Source organism: Oncorhynchus keta, chromosome 29 (genome assembly GCF_023373465.1).
Source record: "Oncorhynchus keta strain PuntledgeMale-10-30-2019 chromosome 29, Oket_V2, whole genome shotgun sequence".
Classification (NCBI taxonomy): domain Eukaryota; kingdom Metazoa; phylum Chordata; class Actinopteri; order Salmoniformes; family Salmonidae; genus Oncorhynchus; species Oncorhynchus keta.
Window position 1 is genome coordinate 53608371 of NC_068449.1, and position 18960 is coordinate 53627330.

Sequence of the window (18960 nt, forward strand, 5' to 3'; positions counted from 1 at the left end):
CCATAGCATCTGTGGGCTAAGCTAACCTCCACAACTCCACTCACAATAAACAAACCTCCCTCGGTGTAATGAAGAGGAAAGGTGACTCAACTCATTGTTTCACAGTTTTTCCTGACCATGTGACCTGTCCAGGAAAACTCTGGGCTGCAGTTATAGTCTATAAGTAGGAAAAACTCCTGGAATAATGCTTTCACTTATTTACATTTTAGTAGACGGTCCTATCCACAGCAACAATTAGGGTTAGGTGCCTTGCTCAAGAGTACATTGAAAGATTTTTCACCTAGTCACCTTTCAGTTATTGGTCCTGTGTTCTTAACCACTAGGCTATCTGCCACTTGAGAATTCTAGATATGCCTGCACTTCAAGTCATAACAGACAGCCTTCAAAACGGCCTTCGTAGTCCGACTCTGTTTTGGCAGGATGAATGGGTTCGTTTTTCGCTTGCTCTCTCTCTCTGGGTGGAGGCCCTGAGGATTTGGCCCCACGGCCAAATGGCTAGTCAAAGTATAATGAGGATTTGTGGAGAGATGTGGGCTGCTGTTGTTCTGAACCCAATCCCAGCTGGGGACATCCCCATCTGTTCAACACAAGCTTCCAGCACACCCCCCGTACTGTTACCTCAATGGACTCCTCCATAAGCTGCTCTAACTCTGTGTCAGAAGGGCCGCCTCAAAATACAGTGAGCTCCAAAAGTATTGGGACAGCGAAACATTTTTTGGTTGTTTTGGCTCTGCCCTCTGCTACCCCCCGAAAACAATGCTAACCTCCCATGTTATTGTAATGGTGAGAGGTTAGCATATCTTAATATTTGTACGTCTAACTTCTTCACAATTCATTCAGGATTATCCGTAATCATGTTAGCATCCACATTAATGTAGAGAAACATATTCTATTCGTATTTACAATAAAACTGACTGCAATAGCATAATATACACTGGTCAAAAAAATAAAGGTAACACTTAAACACAATGTAACTCCAAGTCAATCACACTTCTGTGAAATCAAACTGTCCACTTAGGAAGCAACACTGATTGACAATAAATGTCACATGCTGTTGTGAAAATGGAATAGACAACAGGTGGAAATTCTAGGCAATTAGTAAGACACCCCCAATAAAGGAGTGGTTCTGCAGGTGGTGACCACAGACCACTTCTCAGTACCTATGCTTCCTGGCTGATGTTTTGGTCACTTTTGAATGCTGGCGGTGCTTTCACTCTAGTGGTAGCATGAGGCGGAGTCTACAACCCACACAAGTTGCTCAGGTAGCTGTGGCAAGAAGGTTTGCTGTGTCTGTCAGCGTAGCGTCCAGAGCATGGAGGCGCTACCAGGAGACAGGCTAGTACATCAGGAGACGTGGAGGAGGCCGTAGGAGGGCAACAACCCAGCAGCATGACCGCTACCTCTGCCTTTGTGCAAGGAGGAGCACTGCCAGAGCCCTGCAAAATGACCTCCGCAGGCCACAAATGTGCATGTGTCTGCTCAAAAGGTCAGAAACAGACTCCATGAGGGTAGTATGAGGGCCCGACGTCCACAGGTGGGGGTTGTGCTTACAGCCCAACACCGTGCAGGACGTTTGGCATTTGACAGAGAACACCAAGATTGGCAAATTCGCCACTGGCGCCCTGTGCTCTTCACAGATGAAAGCAGGTTCACACTGAGCACATGTGACAGACGTGACAGAGTCTGGAGACGCCGTGGAGAACGTTCTGCTGCCTGCAACATCCTCCAGCATGACCCGTTTGGCGGTTGGTCAGTCATGGTGTGGGGTGGCATTTCTTTGGGGGGCCACACAGCCCTCCATGTGCTCGCAAGAGGTAGCCTGACTGCAATTAGGTACCGAGATGAGATCCTCAGACCCCTTGTGAGAACATATGCTGGTGCGGTTGGCCCTGGGTTCCTCCTAATGCAAGACAATGCTAGACCTCATGTGGCTGGAGTGTGACAGCAGTTCCTGCAAGAGGAAGGCATTGATGCTATGGACTGACCCGCCCGTTCCCCAGACCTGAATCCAATTGAGCACATCTGGGACATCATGTCCCGCTCCATCCACCAACGCCACGTTACACCACAGACTGTCCAGGAGTTAGCAGATGCTTTTGTCCAGGTCTGGGAGGAGACCGCCACCTCATCAGGAGCATGCCCAGGCGTTGTAGGGAGGTCATACAGGCACGTGGAGGCCACACACACTACTGAGCCTCATTTTGACTTGTTTTACATCAAAGTTGGATCAGCCTGCAGTGTGGTTTTCCACTTTAATTTTGAGTGACTCCAAATCCAGACCTCCATGGGTTGATACATTTGATTTCCATTGATCATGTTTGTGTGATTTTGTTGTCAGCACATTCAACTATGTAAAGAAAAAAGTATTTAATAAGAATATTTCATTCAGTCAGATCTAGGATGTGTTATTTTAGTGTTCCCTTTATTTTTTTGAGCAGTGTATATATATATATATAAATAAAAGGGACCCCACCTGTTGTTCTTGTCCACAGTGATGCGGTCTCCTCCAGGGATAAGCTCCTTAACCTCCGTCAGACCATAGTACTCTCTGGTGATCTGGGATGGACACAGTGGGGGTTAGATATCATCCTGCAGAATCTGATTTGGCATCTGAATGTTGTGAAGATCTTTCTTTACAGTCATCTTTTAAATGGGTAATGACGTAGTGTTTCAGGAGGGAGTGGGTTTATGTTTTGTTTGGGGTTCAGACATCTCCAAGAGTTGGCACAATTCACAACAGGGGGGGCCCCTGTGAGGACTTACAGCAAAGTTTAGACAAAATGTCTCCTCAATGTCATCTTCCTCATGGTCCAGGAGCTGTTGTAAACTCCTAGAGAGAAAAAGAGAGACGTATTCACTAACACATGGCCGTAGAGAATGTAAGTTCTCTCTCACTATGGTGGGAAAACAAAGAGAGGAGCGCTAGGGAGAGAGAGAGAGGGAACGCAAGACAGAGAAATAGAAGACCAATGTCATCCTCATCAAAATTCCTCCCACATAGCTGCGTCTTGAGGTAAAGACTCAGCCAACACACTTTTCATCACTGACACGGACAGCATCCCTCCCTGACAGCCTCAGCCATCGCTAAAGACTTTCTCCCTAACCTAGCTGCGGATAACACACTCTCCATTTTAAAGGCCTCTGCCCTCAGAAGCATTTAGTGACATCGCTAACGTCACATTTTAGAGCTTACCCTGGTGGCCAGCTGTGTTCTATCCCCAAAGCACCTGGATTATCTAGGATAGAACAGAAGAGGGAACAACAAGGCTTCCTGTAGCGCTAGCCTGTTTGAGCGCTAACGCTAGCGACTAATAATAGGCAGTAATGGAGAATGCCGGCTATGCTAATTCTAACAGCTAATTCTAACAATCACAGACAGTGATTGAGAATGGGGGCTACGCTAGTGCTAGTAGCCAATAATAGACACTGATGAAGAATGGGGGCTATGCTATGCTAACGCTAGGAGCTAATAATAGACAGTGATGGAGAATGGGGGCTATGCTATGTTAACGCTGGGAGACAATAACAGACCGTAAGTGATGGAGAGTGTGGGAGGAGGACTACGCTAAGCTATGCTTGCTAGGGAGAAGCTAGCCAACCCTAACACAACACCGGAAGTATGCATGGAGTAACAGAGCCAGGGATAGGGTGCCAAGGGGAAAAGAAACTCCTCGTTCTCTCCAGACCCAAAGGGCAGCCAAGTGGGATGTCTCACATTCTGTTGAAGTTGGAGCAAGGATGGGAGTATGCTGCCTTGCTTTGTATGGGCTGTGTATTGGAGTGGTGTTCTTACGGGTTGTGGAGTTGAGTTTTTCTGCACAAAGTACTCTGAACTACAGTAGTCTGAAGTAGGTACAGTTGAAGTCGGAAGTTTACATACACCTTAGCCAAGTACATTTAAACTCAGTTTTTCACAATTCCTGACATTTAATCCTAGTAAAAACTCCCTGTTTTAGGTCAGTTAGGATCACCACATTATTTTAAGAATGTGAAATGTCAGAATAGATTTACTTCAGCTTTTATTTCTTTCATCACATTCCCAGTGGGTCAGAAGTTTACATGCACTCAATTAGCATTTGGTAGCATTGCCTTTAAAATTGTTTAACCTGGGTCAAACATTTTGGGTAGCCTTCCACAAGCTTCCCACAATAAGTTGGGTGAATTTTGGCACATTCCTCCTAACAGAGCTGATGTCACCGAGTCAGGTTTGTAGGCCTGCTTGCTCACATACACTTTCTCAGTTCTGCCCACAATTATTCTATAGGATTGAGGTCAGGGCATTGTGATGGCCACTCCAATACCTTGACTTTGTTGTCCTTAAGCCATTTTGCCACATATTTGGAAGTATGCTTGGGGGTCATTGTCCATTTGGAAGACCCATTTGCGACCAAGCTTAAATTTCCTGACTGATGTCTTGAGATGTTGCTTCACTATATCCACATAATTTTCCTGCCTCATGATGCCATCTATTTTGTGAAGTGCACCAGTCCCTCCTGCAGCAAAGCACCCCCACAACATGATGCTGCAACCCCGTGCTTCAAGGTTGGGATGGTGTTCTTCGGCTTGCAAGCGTCCCCCTTTTCCTCCAAACATAACAATGGTCATTATGGCCAAACAGTTATATTTTTGTTTTATCAGACCAGAGGACATTTCTCCAAAAAGTATGATCTTTGTCCCCATGTGCAGTTGCAACCCATAGTCTGTCTTTATGGCGGTTTTGGAGCAGTGGCTTCTTTATTGCTGAGCGGCATTTCAGGTTATGTCGATATAGGACTCGTTTTACTGTGGATATAAATACATTTGTACCTGTTTCCTCCAGCATCTTCATAAGATCCTTTGCTGTTGTTCTGGGATTGATTTGCACTTTTCACACCAAAGTACATTGATCTCTTGGAGACAGAACGCGTCTCCTTCCTGAGCGGTATGACGGCTGCATGGTCCCGTGGTGTTTATACTTGCGTACTATTGTTTGTACAGATGAACCAGCCTTGTGGAGGTCTACAATTTTTGTTCTGATGTCTTGGCTTTTGATTTACCCATGATATCAAGCAAACAGGCACTGAGTTTTAAGGTAGGCCTTGAAATACATTCACAGATACACCTCCAATTGACTCAAATTATGTCAATTAGCCAATTAGAAGCTTCTAATGCCATGACATAATTTTCTGGAATTTTCCAAGCTGTTTAAAGGCACAGTCAACTTTGTGTATTTAAACCTCTGACCCACTGGAATTGTGATACAGTGAATTGAAATAATCTGTCAGTAAACAATTGTTGGAAAAATTACTTGCGTCGTGCACAAAGTAGCTGTCCTAACCGACTTGCTAAAACTATAGTTTGTTAACAAGAACTATGTGGAGTTGTTGAAAAACAAGTTTTAATGACTCCAACCTAAATGTAAACTTCCGACTTCAACTGTATTTGATATCCAGTTATCTTTGGGCTCCCGAGTGGCGCAGCGGTCTAAGGCACTGCATCTCAGTGCTAGAGGCGTCAACACAAACACCCTGTTTCGAATCCGGGCTGTATCACAACCAGCCGTGATTGAGAGTCCCATAAAGCGGTGCACAATTGGCCCGGGTAGGCCGTCATTGTAAATAAGAATTTGTTCTTAACTGACTTGCCTAGTTAAATACATTTTTAAAAATCTTATTTAAACTCAGAGTACTAGGAGTACACAGAAATACTAGAGTAAATAAACACCCCAAATGACTAACCAACTGTCATTCATTTCTCTTCCTTCTTCATTTCTTCACCACCACTTAGTTCAAAACCCGCAGCTGTGTCAACTCTCTACTGCCTCGGTCTTAAGTGTACCCAAAAGTCAAGCCAAGAAAGCAACACAACCCATGACAAAACAACAAGACACTATTCATCGTCTGGGTTGTTTTGTGGCCCAACACTCCCGAGGGAGCCAACTCCTTAAAGAAAGCTGTCTTTTACTGTGACACGCTCAAGGGCCGATGCACTGCCCTAATTGTAGCCCTCGGACTGGTAATCTAAGGATAAAATGCTTCAGCACCAACCTCCGGGCCATCTGCAGACAATTAGACCCTAGGCCAACCGCTGGGTTATGTACAGTAAGTACAGTGCCTTCCGAAAGTATTCACACCCATAGACTCTTTCCACATTTTTTTGTGTTACAGCCTGAATATAAATTGGATTATATTGAGATTTTGTGTCACTGCCCTATACACAATAACGCCAAAGTGGATTTTTAAAAAATGTTTACAAATTAATAAAAAATTAAAAGCTGAAATATCTTGAGTCAACAAGTATCCAACCCATTTGTTATGGCAAGCCTAAATGTGCTTGACAAGTCACATAGTAAGTTTCATGGACTCGTGTCCATGCAACTTACTATTATTGCACACTTAGTGTTTAATGTGATTATTGAATGACTACCTAATCTCTGTACCCCACACATACAATTATATGTAAGGTTCCTCAGTCAAGCAGTGAATTTCAAACACAGATTCAACCACAACCACCAGAGGTTTTCCAGATTGAAAAAAGAAAAAGATGTTTGAGCATGGTGAAGTTATTAATTGCACTTTGGATGGTGTATATAAATAAATTTGATTTGATTTGATTTGATTTGATATTAATACCCATTCACAACAAAGATACAGGCGTCCTTCCTAACTCAGTTGCAGGAGAGGAAAGAAATGGCACAGGGATTTCACCATGAGGCTAATGGTGACTAAAAGAGTTAGAGTTTAATGGCTGTGATAGTTTTCTCCTGAGGATGGATCAACCACATTGTAGTTATTCCACAATACGAACCTAAATGACAGAGTGAAAAGGAAGCCAGGGCAGAATACATGCATCCTGTTTGTAAAAAGGCACTAAAGTAATACTGCAAAAAATGTGGCAAAGAAATTAACCTTATGTCTTGTATACAAAGTGCTATGTTTGTGGCAAATCTAACACAACACATCACTGAGTACCACATTTTTAAGCATGGTGGTAGCTGCACCATGTTATGGGTATGCTTGTCATCTGCAAGGACTAGAGAGTTTAGGATAAAAATAAACGGAATAAAGCTAAGCACAGGGAAAATCCTAGAGGAAAACCTGATTCAGTCTGCTTTCCAACAGGAACTGGGAGACTAATTCACCTTTCAGCAGGACAATAACCTAAAACAAAAGACCAAATATACACTAGAGTTGCTTACCAAGATGATATTGAATGTTCCTGAGTGGCCTAGTCACAGTTTTTACTCATAAATCGGTTTGAAAGTCTATGCCAAGACTTGAAAATGGCTGTCTAGCGATGATCAACAACCAACATGACAGAGCTTGAATTTTTTAAAGAATAATGTGCAAATATTGTGCAATCCATGTGTGCAAAGCTCTTAGACTTACCCAGAAAGACTCACAGCTGTAAATCGCTGATACAGCGATTACAGCAGAGACAAACAATCTCACATTTACATTTACATTTAAGTCATTTAGCAGACGCTCTTATCCAGAGCGACTTACAAATTGTCCTGGATCAAGATCCCTGCTGCCTAACTTTGTTTTCTGCATTTGGAAAGAAACAGTGTGCACTGCCAGTAATAGCATATACCCTAGTATGGTACAGGAACGGTATGAAGATCTGGATGCTGCCCAACCCTAAGCCCAACACTCAATTATTGCCTTCTGAAGAGATGTTGAGTTCACACAAAGTGTTCAAATAACGAGGGAAGAGGGAGTTTAAAAAATATACCCAGAATGAAATCTCTCCGCACCAAAGACGAAAATACATTTATACAAACAGCATGGACAATCAATATACCTAATGGCAGTAGAAAGATTGTGTTCAACACTAAGTAGTTTTTAATGAATGAAGAACACTCACTTTCCATGTAGAACTTTTAACAAGATGTGGCTAGGGGGAGTTAGCATGCAAGTCCATCCCAGCCTAGAGGCCTCGTGGCTGGGCTATGAATTCACATTACCTGCCCTCTGTGGGCGACAGCTCCTTGAGGTCCTCCAGAGTGGGTGCTACGCCCAGTAGCTTCTTGTAAAGGACCAGGGGGAAGTGGAGGTCCACCACGGTGCTGTTATAGATGGCCAGCCCACAAATGATCCCTATCAGATTGAACCAGTTGTACTCCACAAAACACTGGGCAGAAACAGAGAGAAACACAACAAGGAAGTTAAGTAGAGAGGCAATTCTTTGTTGGGTGCATAGCAATAGTCTTAAAAGGCGTCCTCTTCTTGTTGCTCGTTCCTCACTGATCAGAAAATACAGGAGGTGGAAGAAACAAGAGAAGCCTACTGAAATGGTTCATCAGTATTAAGAGAGTAAAAAACTAAAGGACTTAAACTATTGAGATGTACATGTTGCTTTTGATGGAAATGTAGGCTGGCATACCACCAAAAGTCTGTTTTTAAATCCAAACCAAGATTTCATTTGTTTTTATTCAACCACTTCATTCAATAATGTTCACCAACTGGGAAATGTATTACTGGGCTACTCAGAATTGTTGTTGATTCATTACGCATGTGTTTCTGATTAAAACTACAAGTTACATATGAATAATGACCTATTATGCCTTCCTAACAAAATATTGTTGATGAACCCTACAAACCTATTGAGGCCATTCAGCTTCATTTTGTTGTTATAGACCTGTTTGAGTTCCTCCTTCAAATCACTACTGTCAATTGCGAGTGTCAAAGGGTTTTGACATTCATTAATATTCCCACGACCCAGGGTGCTATTTTGTATACGTGAGTGAACGTTCCCGATGTCACCTTGCCTCGCATGGGTGTCCCTTTTCCTGGAAAAACGCTGACCTACGCCAACTCACTCCGATAGGACGGCTCTCATTACATAAGAGGTTCATATTTCAATACAATAATTATTTCTACCCTCAACAAACCACAACAAATATGACCTTTCTGGCCTAGTGGCATGTCCCTTCACACAATAGAATGTATCCAACTTACAGCACAATGGTCAGGCCACACAGCCAGGCCTGGGTCGGGGGGTTAACAAAGGTCATTGAAATACAGACAAAAGACGTTACGAGACACCGGTAAACACTCCGGTAACCAAGACCAACCGTGTCTATTCAGAGCATTTGAAAATATTTTGAAACGTTGTTTGTGACCTTGTTCGGCTTTGAAAATGAATAACGTTGTTTAGATTTAGAAGATAATGAAATTGACCCTTCTGACATGTTGAGGCGGTTGGCTGGCTTCCAGAACATGAGTAGAAGGGATTTGACAACTAATATGACCTTGGTGTTGCTTCATACAATAGATAGGGTCTGTGGCCCAAATGGCATAGAGCCCTATATAGGGAATAGTGGGCCAATTAGGATGCATGTCAGACAGACTAACATTGGTTTTCTACAAAGAGACAATTCTATGATGTCACAGTACCCCATTAACGGTTAGACATGTTTTATTGTCATTACTGTAAAAGAGAATGTGTTCTTACCTGGAGACATAAAAAACAGTTATTCAATAGACTACTACACTGTTCGCTTGCAACACTTCCCTTTTTTATTTTGTTCCTGTAGCAACCGTTGCCAAGGTCAGTGAAGGCATTTAATACACTTCTCTTGAATCATGTACTATACTCCAACGCACTTGCAAGAAATATTTAATACTATGTCCCTTTTCGAGTAGAGTGTTATTTTTTTACACAGAATTATGAGTAACATCAGCACTATATTTAAGCAATAAGGCACCTCGGCGGGTTGTGGTATATGGCCAATATACCACGGTTAAGGGCTGTTCTTTGCACGATGTAATGCGGAGGTGCCTTATTGCTATTATAAACTGGTTACTAATGTAATTAGAACAATAAAAATACATGTTCGTTCATACCCGTGGTATACGGTCTGATATATCACGGCTGTCAGCCAATCAGCATTCAGGGCTCGAACCACCCAGTTTATAATTACAGTTAGATATGTTCAGTTATCAACATTTGTTAGTGTTAGTGTTGTGTAGTGTGAATGGTTCACGGTTTTATTATACCATGTTATGAATGCCATTAGCCCTATATGTACAGTAAGATCGTGGTTAGTTGTACAGTGTTGTGCAGTAGAAGCGGTCACACAGGAGGTTGGTGGCACCTTAATTGGGGAGGACGGGCTCGTGGTAATGGCTGGTGAGGAATAGGTGGAATGGTATGAAATACATTAAACACATGGTTTCCTTGTGTTTGATGCGATTCCATTTGCTCTGTTCCAGCCATTATTATGAGTCGTCCTTCCCTCAGCAGCCTCCACTGAGTGGTACATGACTCACTTTATCAGAGAACCAGAGCAGGTTGGACTGGGTGTACTGGGTGAACATGCCGTACACAGGGTCCATCAGCTCCTTCAACAGCAGTAGGAAGAACTCCTTGGTTACCCCCTGCATCCACCGCCTCCTCCCCATCAAAGATCACCTAGAGGGGGAGGGAGGGCCTTAGTTCCTGTAATTAAACTTGCACTAACTGAGCCCAAATACTCTGTCAATCACTTTCTCATCTTCAAGTGATATGGCCTTAGTTCCTGTAATTCAAGTGGCACTAACAACAGTGTGCAGCCGTTGACAAACAATTGATGATTGGTGGTGTTCTTATTTCTCTTTGATTACAAAGATCTCTCCTAAAAAAAATCTTTCCATGTCTATTTACGACACACTACATGACCTTTGTCGCCCTGAGAGGTGCTGAACTCAGACCTTGAGGGGCTTCTTGAGGTCGACGTCAGAGTAGATGGTGAGCTCTCTCAGCGCGTCGCTCACTAAGTGGTCCCTGCGTACGTGGAGCACCAGGAAGGGGTTCCGTGCCAGGAGGGGTTCCAGCGTCAGCAGCATGAAAACGTTATGCATGTTGGCCCCGCTCACCGCCATCTTGGAAAAGGTCACAGACGGGGGAAATAATATGTGTAGGAGAGATGGAAATTATATATTTTTTTCTTTTTTTACATCAAGTGTTTAAAAAAAGACAAGTGCAATTAAATGGTCTCCAAGGGACATGATTCATTCTTACATTGTCTATAAAAACAAGTTATTTTATCACGGCAAATGTCAACATAAATCAGTTTCAAACTTTGAGTTAACAGTGGAAACTTTTAATATAACGGTCCCGTGTGGCTCAGTTGGTAGAGCATGGCATTTGCAATGCCAGGGTTGTGGGTTCGATTCCCACAAGGGACTATTACTAATGAAAATGTATGCACTCACTACTATAAGTCACTCTGTGCCAGAGCATCTGTAAAAATGTACATATATATTTTCCAATCCTGGCTGTTACCTGCATCTGTAGCTCAGCGTCAGTTTGCAGCATGGTGGTCTTGGCTTGGGCGTTCAGTATGAACGGGTAGGCACATAAAGTCACTGAGCTCTGAATGGATGAAAAGAGAAACGTTATTGTTTGAAGAGCATATAGATAATGTGGCATTTACACTCATTTGATTAGAAAATAGCCTGTATACCTGTACTGCTGGTGTTCTCATTTTCTGAAAAACAAAATTATAATCATCAACTCAGTTTTGTCCAAATTACCCATGAAAACTATATTGTAGAGGATCATAACAGTTTATTCAGGTTGACAGCTGGTGGCAGGGGCATAGCTGTCTAGCTATACCAGTTTACTGAGACATTGGCCAGAGCTACAAAGTACAAAGGTGAAAATATGAGGGTGGGGACAACAAAGTCTCTGTGCTCTTCCTAGAAAGGGCCTACACAGTTCGACAGATTCTACTATGCAGGGAGAAAGAGGGAGGGAAGAGGGGTAGGGGCTAGGGGGCTCGTCTGTGAGAGTAGCATCCCATTGGATTCGGATGAGAATTAGATAATTGGACACACACACACACCAAATTCCACAGGACGACATCGTCACAAGAGAGAGAGACGTAGAGATCTCCAGTACTCACAATCTCTGCTTTACTCAGAAACCACTTGAGGTAGTCTTCCTGGATGTCCACCAGGGTGGTGATGTCAGGGATATAGAAGCGGTTGTACTCTACATGCCCGGCCTTCAGGTTAACCTGGACACACACAGCAGCACAACAGCCCTGCTCAGAACACACACACTCATCATTATGATTGTTTACCTTTCTTTTATACCAGGAAGTCTCTTGCGGTTTGATACATTTATATATAAAAGGATTTCATGCATACTTGATATTTTCCCACAATTCTGTAAACCTATTTTTTGCATTACCGACATTCTTTAAAAAAAGGACAACTCATGTGTTCCTAACCTAAGGATCCTATTCGCACAGTAGACCTATGTTTAAGGACGGGAATCATAACACCTCTTGAAGTTTCTTCACAAGCTTAGTATAAAACTATCTAGAGAAACTTTTTATATAAAGAATGAGCTAATGAAGTTTCCCCATGTACATTAGCAGGAAATGTTACCTTATGAAGTTTCTCTAGAAGCTTTAGCGTGGCACTGGTATAGTTTTCTAGGAAGACAGGGACGAGCAGGGCCTTTCCTCCGGTTAACAGGAACACCACGATGCTCTTATACATGTCCACCAGCCTGGAGAACACACCGCCGTCCACCAGGCACCACCAGTTATCTGTGGGGATCCAGAATATAACACACCACCAGTTATCTGCGGGGATCCAGAATATAACACACCACCAGTTATCTGCGGGGATCCAGAATATAACACACCACCAGTTATCTGCAGGGGGTTATCTGAATATAAACACACCACCAGTTAGAGGGATCCAGAATATAACACACCACCAGTTATCTGCAGGGATCCAGAATATAACACACCACCAGTTATCTGCAGGGATCCAGAATATAACACACCACCAGTTATCTACGGGATCCAGAATATAACACACCACCAGTTAATATACCACACCACCAGTTATCTACGGATCCAGAATATAACACACCACCAGTTAATATACCACACCACCAGTTATCTCCAGAATATAACACACCACCAGTTAATATAACACACCACCAGTTATCTACGGATCCAGAATATAACACACCACCAGTTATCTACGGGGATCCAGAATATAACACACCACCAGTTAATATACCACACCACCAGTTACGGATCCAGATAACACACCACCAGTTAATATAACACACCACCAGTTATCTATGGGAATATAACACACCACCATACAAAAAACAAGACAACACATCACATTCCAGCATCTTTTAAAGGGAACCTGCAGTGACAATGCATATTTAAAAGTATGACAGAAGTGCCATGTGATGCACTGTACACATGAAGTGTATACCATTATGACAGTTGTATAACTGCCATTTTCCTGGGACTGACTGTGCAGTATGGAGAAAGAGTATTTGTGGTAGACTGAGGTGTACAGGGTATACAGTATCAAACACTGTTCAGCACATTTGTGTGCATGAGGGTATTTGTCTGTGCGCCGGTGTACCTGCATGCTTCGTAAACAACAAGCGTGGACTAACAGTGAAATGCTTACTTACAGCCCTTCCCAACAACGCAGAGAGAAAAATAAAATAACAAATAATAGAAAGATAACCCCAGGAGTAAATATACAAGGAGAAACGATAACTTGGCTATAAACACAGGGTACCAGTACCGAGTCGATGTGCAGGGATACAGGGTAATTGAGGTAGATATGTACATATACAGTTGAAGTCGGAAGTTTACATACACCTTAGCAAAATACATTTAAACTCAGTTTCACAATTCCTGACATTTAATCCTAGTAAAAATTCCCAGTTAGTTAGTCAGTTAGGATCACCACGTTATTTTAAGAATGAATAATAGTATAGAGAATGATTTACTTCAGCTTTTATTTCGTTCATCACATTCCCAGTGGGTCAGAAGTTTACATACACTCAATTAGCATTTGGTAGCATTGCCTTTAAATTGTTTAACTTGGGTCAAATAAGTTGAGTGAATAAGTGGAGTGAATTTTGGCCCAGTCCTCCTGACAGAGCTGGTGTAACTGAGTCAGGTTTGTAGGCCTCCTTGATCACACATGCTTCTTCAGTTCTGCCCACAAAGTTTCTATAGGCTTTATTGTCCTTAAGCCATTTTGCCAAAACTTTGGAAGTATGCTTGGGGTCATTGTCCATTGGTAGACCCATTTGCGACCAAGCTTCAACTTCCCGACTGATGTCTTGAGATGTTGCTTCAATATATCCACAACATTTTCCTTCCTTCCTTCCTTCCTTCCTTCCTTCCTTCCTTCCTTCCTCATGATGCCATCTATTTTGTGAAGTGCACCAGTCACTCCTGCAGCAAAGCACCCCCACAACATGATGCTGCCACCCCCGTGCATCACGATTGGGATGGTGTTCTTCGGCTTGCAAAGATCCCCATTTTTCCTCCAAACATAACAATGGTCATTATGGCCAAACAGAGGACATTTCTCCAAAAAGTACAATCTTTGTACCCATGTGCAGTTGCAAACCATTTGTATGGCGGTTTTGGAGCAGTGGCTTCTTCCTTGCTGAGTGGCCTTTTAGGCTATGTCAATATAGGAGTCGTTTTACTGTGGATATAGATACTTTTGTACCCGTTTCCTCCAGCATCTTCACAAGGTCCTTTGCTGTTGTTCTGGGATTGATTTGCACTTTTCACACCAAAGTACGTTCATCTCTAGGAGACAGAACACGTCTCCTTCCTGAGCGGTATGACGGCTGCGTGGTCCCATGGTGTTTATACTTGCATTCAATTGTTTGTACAGATGAACGTGGTAACTTCAGGTGTTTGGAAATTGCTCCCAAGGATGAACCAGACTTGTGGAAGTCTACAATTTTGTCTTGGCTGATTTCTTTTGATTCTCCCATGATGTCAAGCAAAGAGGCACTGAGTGTGAAGGTAGGCCTTGAAATACATCCACAGGTACACCACCAATTGACTCAAATGATGTCAATTAGCCAATTAGAAGCTTTTAAAGCCATGACATAATTTTCTGGAATTTTCCAAGCTGTTTAAAGGCACAATCAACTTAGTGTATGTAAACTTCTGACCCACTGGAATTGTGATACAGTGAATTATAAGTGAAATAATCTGTCTGTAAACAATTGTTGGAAAAATGACTTGTGTCATGCACAAAGTAGATGTCCTATTCAACTTGCCAAATCTATAGTTTGTTAACAAGACATTTGTGGAGTGGTTGAAAAACTAGTTTTAAAAATGAATTCAACCTAAGTGTATGTAAACTTCCGACTTTAACTGTAGGTAGGGATAAAGTGACTAGGCCACAGGATAGATAAACAGCAAGAGCAGCATATGTGATGAGTCAAGAGTTTGTGCAAAGGAGGGTCAATGCAGATAGTAATCAATAGCTACCTGGACTATTTAACAGTCTTATGGCTTGGGGATAGAAGCTGTTCAGGTTCCTGTTGGTTCCAGACTTGGTGCATTGGTACCGCTTGCTGTGCGGTAGCAGAAAGAACATGCTATGACTTGGGTAGCTGGAGTCTTTGATAATTTTTAGGGCCTTCCTCTGACACCGCCTGGTATAGAGGTCCTAGATGGCAGGGAGCTCGGCCCCAGTGATGTACAGGGCTGTACGCACTACCCTCTGTAGCGCCTGCAGTTGCCATAGCAAGTGGTGACGCAGCCAGTCAAGATGCTCTCAATGGTGCAGCTCTAAAAACCTTAAGAATCCCATGCCAAATCTTTTCAGCCTCCTGAGGGGGAAGAGGTGTTGTCGTGCCCGCCACAACTGTGTTGGTTTGTGTGGACCATGATAGATCCTTAGTGATGTAGACACACAGGAACTTGAAGCTCTCGACCTGGTGCACTACAGCCCCGTCAATGTGTGTGTGCGTGCGCACGTATGGGTGTCTGTGTGCATGCAATGTACATAGTACATTAACATGTGATTGTGCATGTGTGTGATTGAAATGCAACTATATTGCCCCCTACCAAGCACTTTGCTGGGGTTGGCATCCAGGCGGAGTATGGCCATGGCTAGGGGATGGTGAGGGTGATGTAGTTTTGGAGTCGTGTAGGGCGGGACACTCCGACAGGATCAGGTAGATCCTCATGGCCTCAACGTCAGGGGAGAGCAGGGCAGCTGGGGGATCAGCAGGCTCTCAAAACTCTTAGTGGCCTGGCAGGACAGAGACACATGGATGGAGGGAGAGAGAGAGAGATGGATACATCACTTTAAAATCATCCATCAAAATATCACCTAACAGCTGTCCGTACAACTGGTTCACTGTACATCACAATGCTTGTTATTTTCATTTGCTAACGCAGATGTAACTAAATGAGTATATTATGATATGAGTTAAGTAGAGTACCTGAAGTTTTATAAATGTAAACTATGACTGACTAAGGGTGAAGAATTGGAATACTTGATATTGACTAAAAAATGTATTTTCAACATTGCAATACTGTACCAAAATGATACAATATATATATATATATTTTTAAATGTCGGAACAAGGATAGCTTTTTACAAAATCTAAAGGATTAGCTGGACTCGGCAAAGGGGCCAAAAACATCACTGGAAAATGTTTTGGGAGAGGCCTCCTGTGGTTGGCTGGTTGCTAATGCTGCCTGATCTTTATAGAACACAATAAATCAAGTTAGATTGAGAAGCCCCAAAATCCCTAACATATTAGTGGGCTAGCTAGCTCTGAACCTCATGACCTCAGTCCAGTAGGCATTCTGCGTGAAACCATCAAAACCCAGCAGAGTATGTGTTGATCTTACTGAGATGATGCGTAACGTGTGCTGTACCATTTCAGAAGTCAAACGGGGACATAGTTCATATGTGGCATGGGAATTCAATGCCGTGGCCTATGATACTCTCCAGCCATCAAAACAAAGCGTAGGGGGCGGTGTACCCTGAACACCCCTATTTTACTCTACTACATATCTCAGTCCAAAGTGCTGCTGGCTAGGTCTAACAGGATCCACGCCATACACTCCTAGAAAAAAAAGATGCCATCTAGAACCTTAAAGGATTCTTCGGCTGTCCCCATAGGAGAACCCTTTTTGGTTCCTGGTATAACCCTTTTGAGTTCCATGTAGAACCCTTTTCACAGGTGAATCTACATGGAACCAAAGGGTTCTACCTGGAACCAAAAAGGGTTATCCTATGGGACAGCTGAAAAACCCTTTTGAAGCTTGTGCTTCTAGTTCCGACCGTGCAGTAATATCTAACAAGTAATCTAACAATTTCACAACAACTACTTTGTACACACAAATGTAAAGGAATGAATAAGAATATGTACATACAAATATATGGATGAGTAATGGCCGAACGGCATAGGCAAGATGCAGTAGATGGTATAGAGTACAGTATATACATATGAGATGAGTAATATAGGGTATGTAAACATTATATAAAGTGCCATTGTTTAAAGTGACACGTCTATTGCATTCAATTTTTTTATTATTAAAGTAGAGATCTGAGTCAGTATGTTGACAGACAGACAAGGTTTTGTGTCCTTGGACTAAAATATTGCATTTGAGTCAAAACATAAACCATGACTCTGTATGATAGGGTTGCCATGACAATGACCCTGACAATGACCCTGTAAAGGGGATTTGTAAATGCCATTATTTCGCTCAGTTCAAATCTACCGGCCTCAGCTATAACACGTTTATGAGTAGATGGATAGAACCAAGTAGCTTGATAGTCAAAACCCGGGGTACATCTCAATTAAATCTAGAATATTTAATGGTGAAACAGCCACATCCGTTTGCTATATTACAAGTTACTGCAAACAACAGTTTTTTCCCATGCAGACTGCACGAGCAATAGAAGAGCACATGTACTTCTTTTTTTCTCATGCAGCGCGACACTCCTCAGCTCAACAAAAACAACAACGGTGGTGGGGTGGCCAGTGGCGCTGCTTCCCCATGCAGATACCATCTTTAAAGCTGCAATATGTCACTTTTTGGGCGGCCCAACCAAAAGTACATGTAAAATGTGAGAACTGTCATTGTAAGCAAGTTAAGAAGCGGTAGATCTATGTGCACTATTTCTATGCTTTCCGTTTTTAAGTTGAGTTTTTGCATCTTTTACTTTCGGTATTTCAAGCTTCAAAAATCTGAAAATACCAATATTTGTGGTTATGGAAAATATATTTCACAGCGGTTTAGATGGTACAATGATTACCTACACTATACTTGCTTGTTGTGTCACGTAAACTGAAATCATGCAAACTATTTGAATTTTACAAATCAGGAAATGGCTGAGCGATTTCTACATAGTGTACCTTTAGTGCCTAAAGTGTTTTCTCCTCATCTCCTTTCCTTCACCTGCTCCTATGTGAATGAACCAAAGACCTGAAACCCAGTGGTCTCCCTTCATATTGCTTTTCACTGTGTTTTCATATCAGTACAGATGATGGAAGGAGGCCACTTTAACTATGCATACCCTGGTTTTTGAGCATAGGGAGAGTCCCGCTTTCAGGTATTGGGATAAGACATGGTACACAAGAGTCGTTACCTGCTCCAATAGTCTGGCGAAGGGCGGTTTACTGAGTGTCTCAAACAGCAGGCGGACTGAGTTGAGATCGATGCCAGGGACTTTAGGGTTGGTCTTAAAATGGCTGTCATCACTGGGGGAACAAACAAAGAACAAAATAGCCTTTAAGACCAAACCCCCCCCCCCTAAAATTACCAAACAGAAAAACCCATGATAAACTACCCAGACTTTTCATCAGTTTTAACTGTGGCGCTTAAAATGGAAGTTCCGCTCAAAATACAGAACATCCCTTTAAACACTCATCAGCAGAGACATAAATAAATGGCTGGACTAAATCCATGAATTTGTGTAGAACCATTGATGAATAGAACACACAACACGTTCCTCTGGGTTAGATAGAGTCTCTAGCTTCTGTTCTAACTGGGCACGTGGCAGTTGTGTGAGCTCACTGCAGGGTATAAAGATCTAAGACCTAAACAGAAACACACATACACACACACCTAGGGATGAACAGGGACCATATATTAAGTCTAGTCAGAGCCTCCATGTATTTAAATCCATTCCAAACCACATTCACTGCTTTATCTTGTGAACT

General features: G+C 42.6%; 1 non-coding gene and 1 pseudogene across 1 annotated transcript; one reads left to right on the forward strand and one right to left on the reverse strand.

Annotated features, from left to right (window-relative positions):
* LOC127913681 (probable E3 ubiquitin-protein ligase HERC3) overlaps positions 1–18960 on the reverse strand; it is a 37142-nt pseudogene that overhangs the window by 7646 nt on the left and 10536 nt on the right.
* On the forward strand, positions 11077–11150 carry trnaa-ugc (transfer RNA alanine (anticodon UGC)). Its single transcript has one exon. It is a non-coding gene; the product is annotated as a tRNA-Ala (tRNA).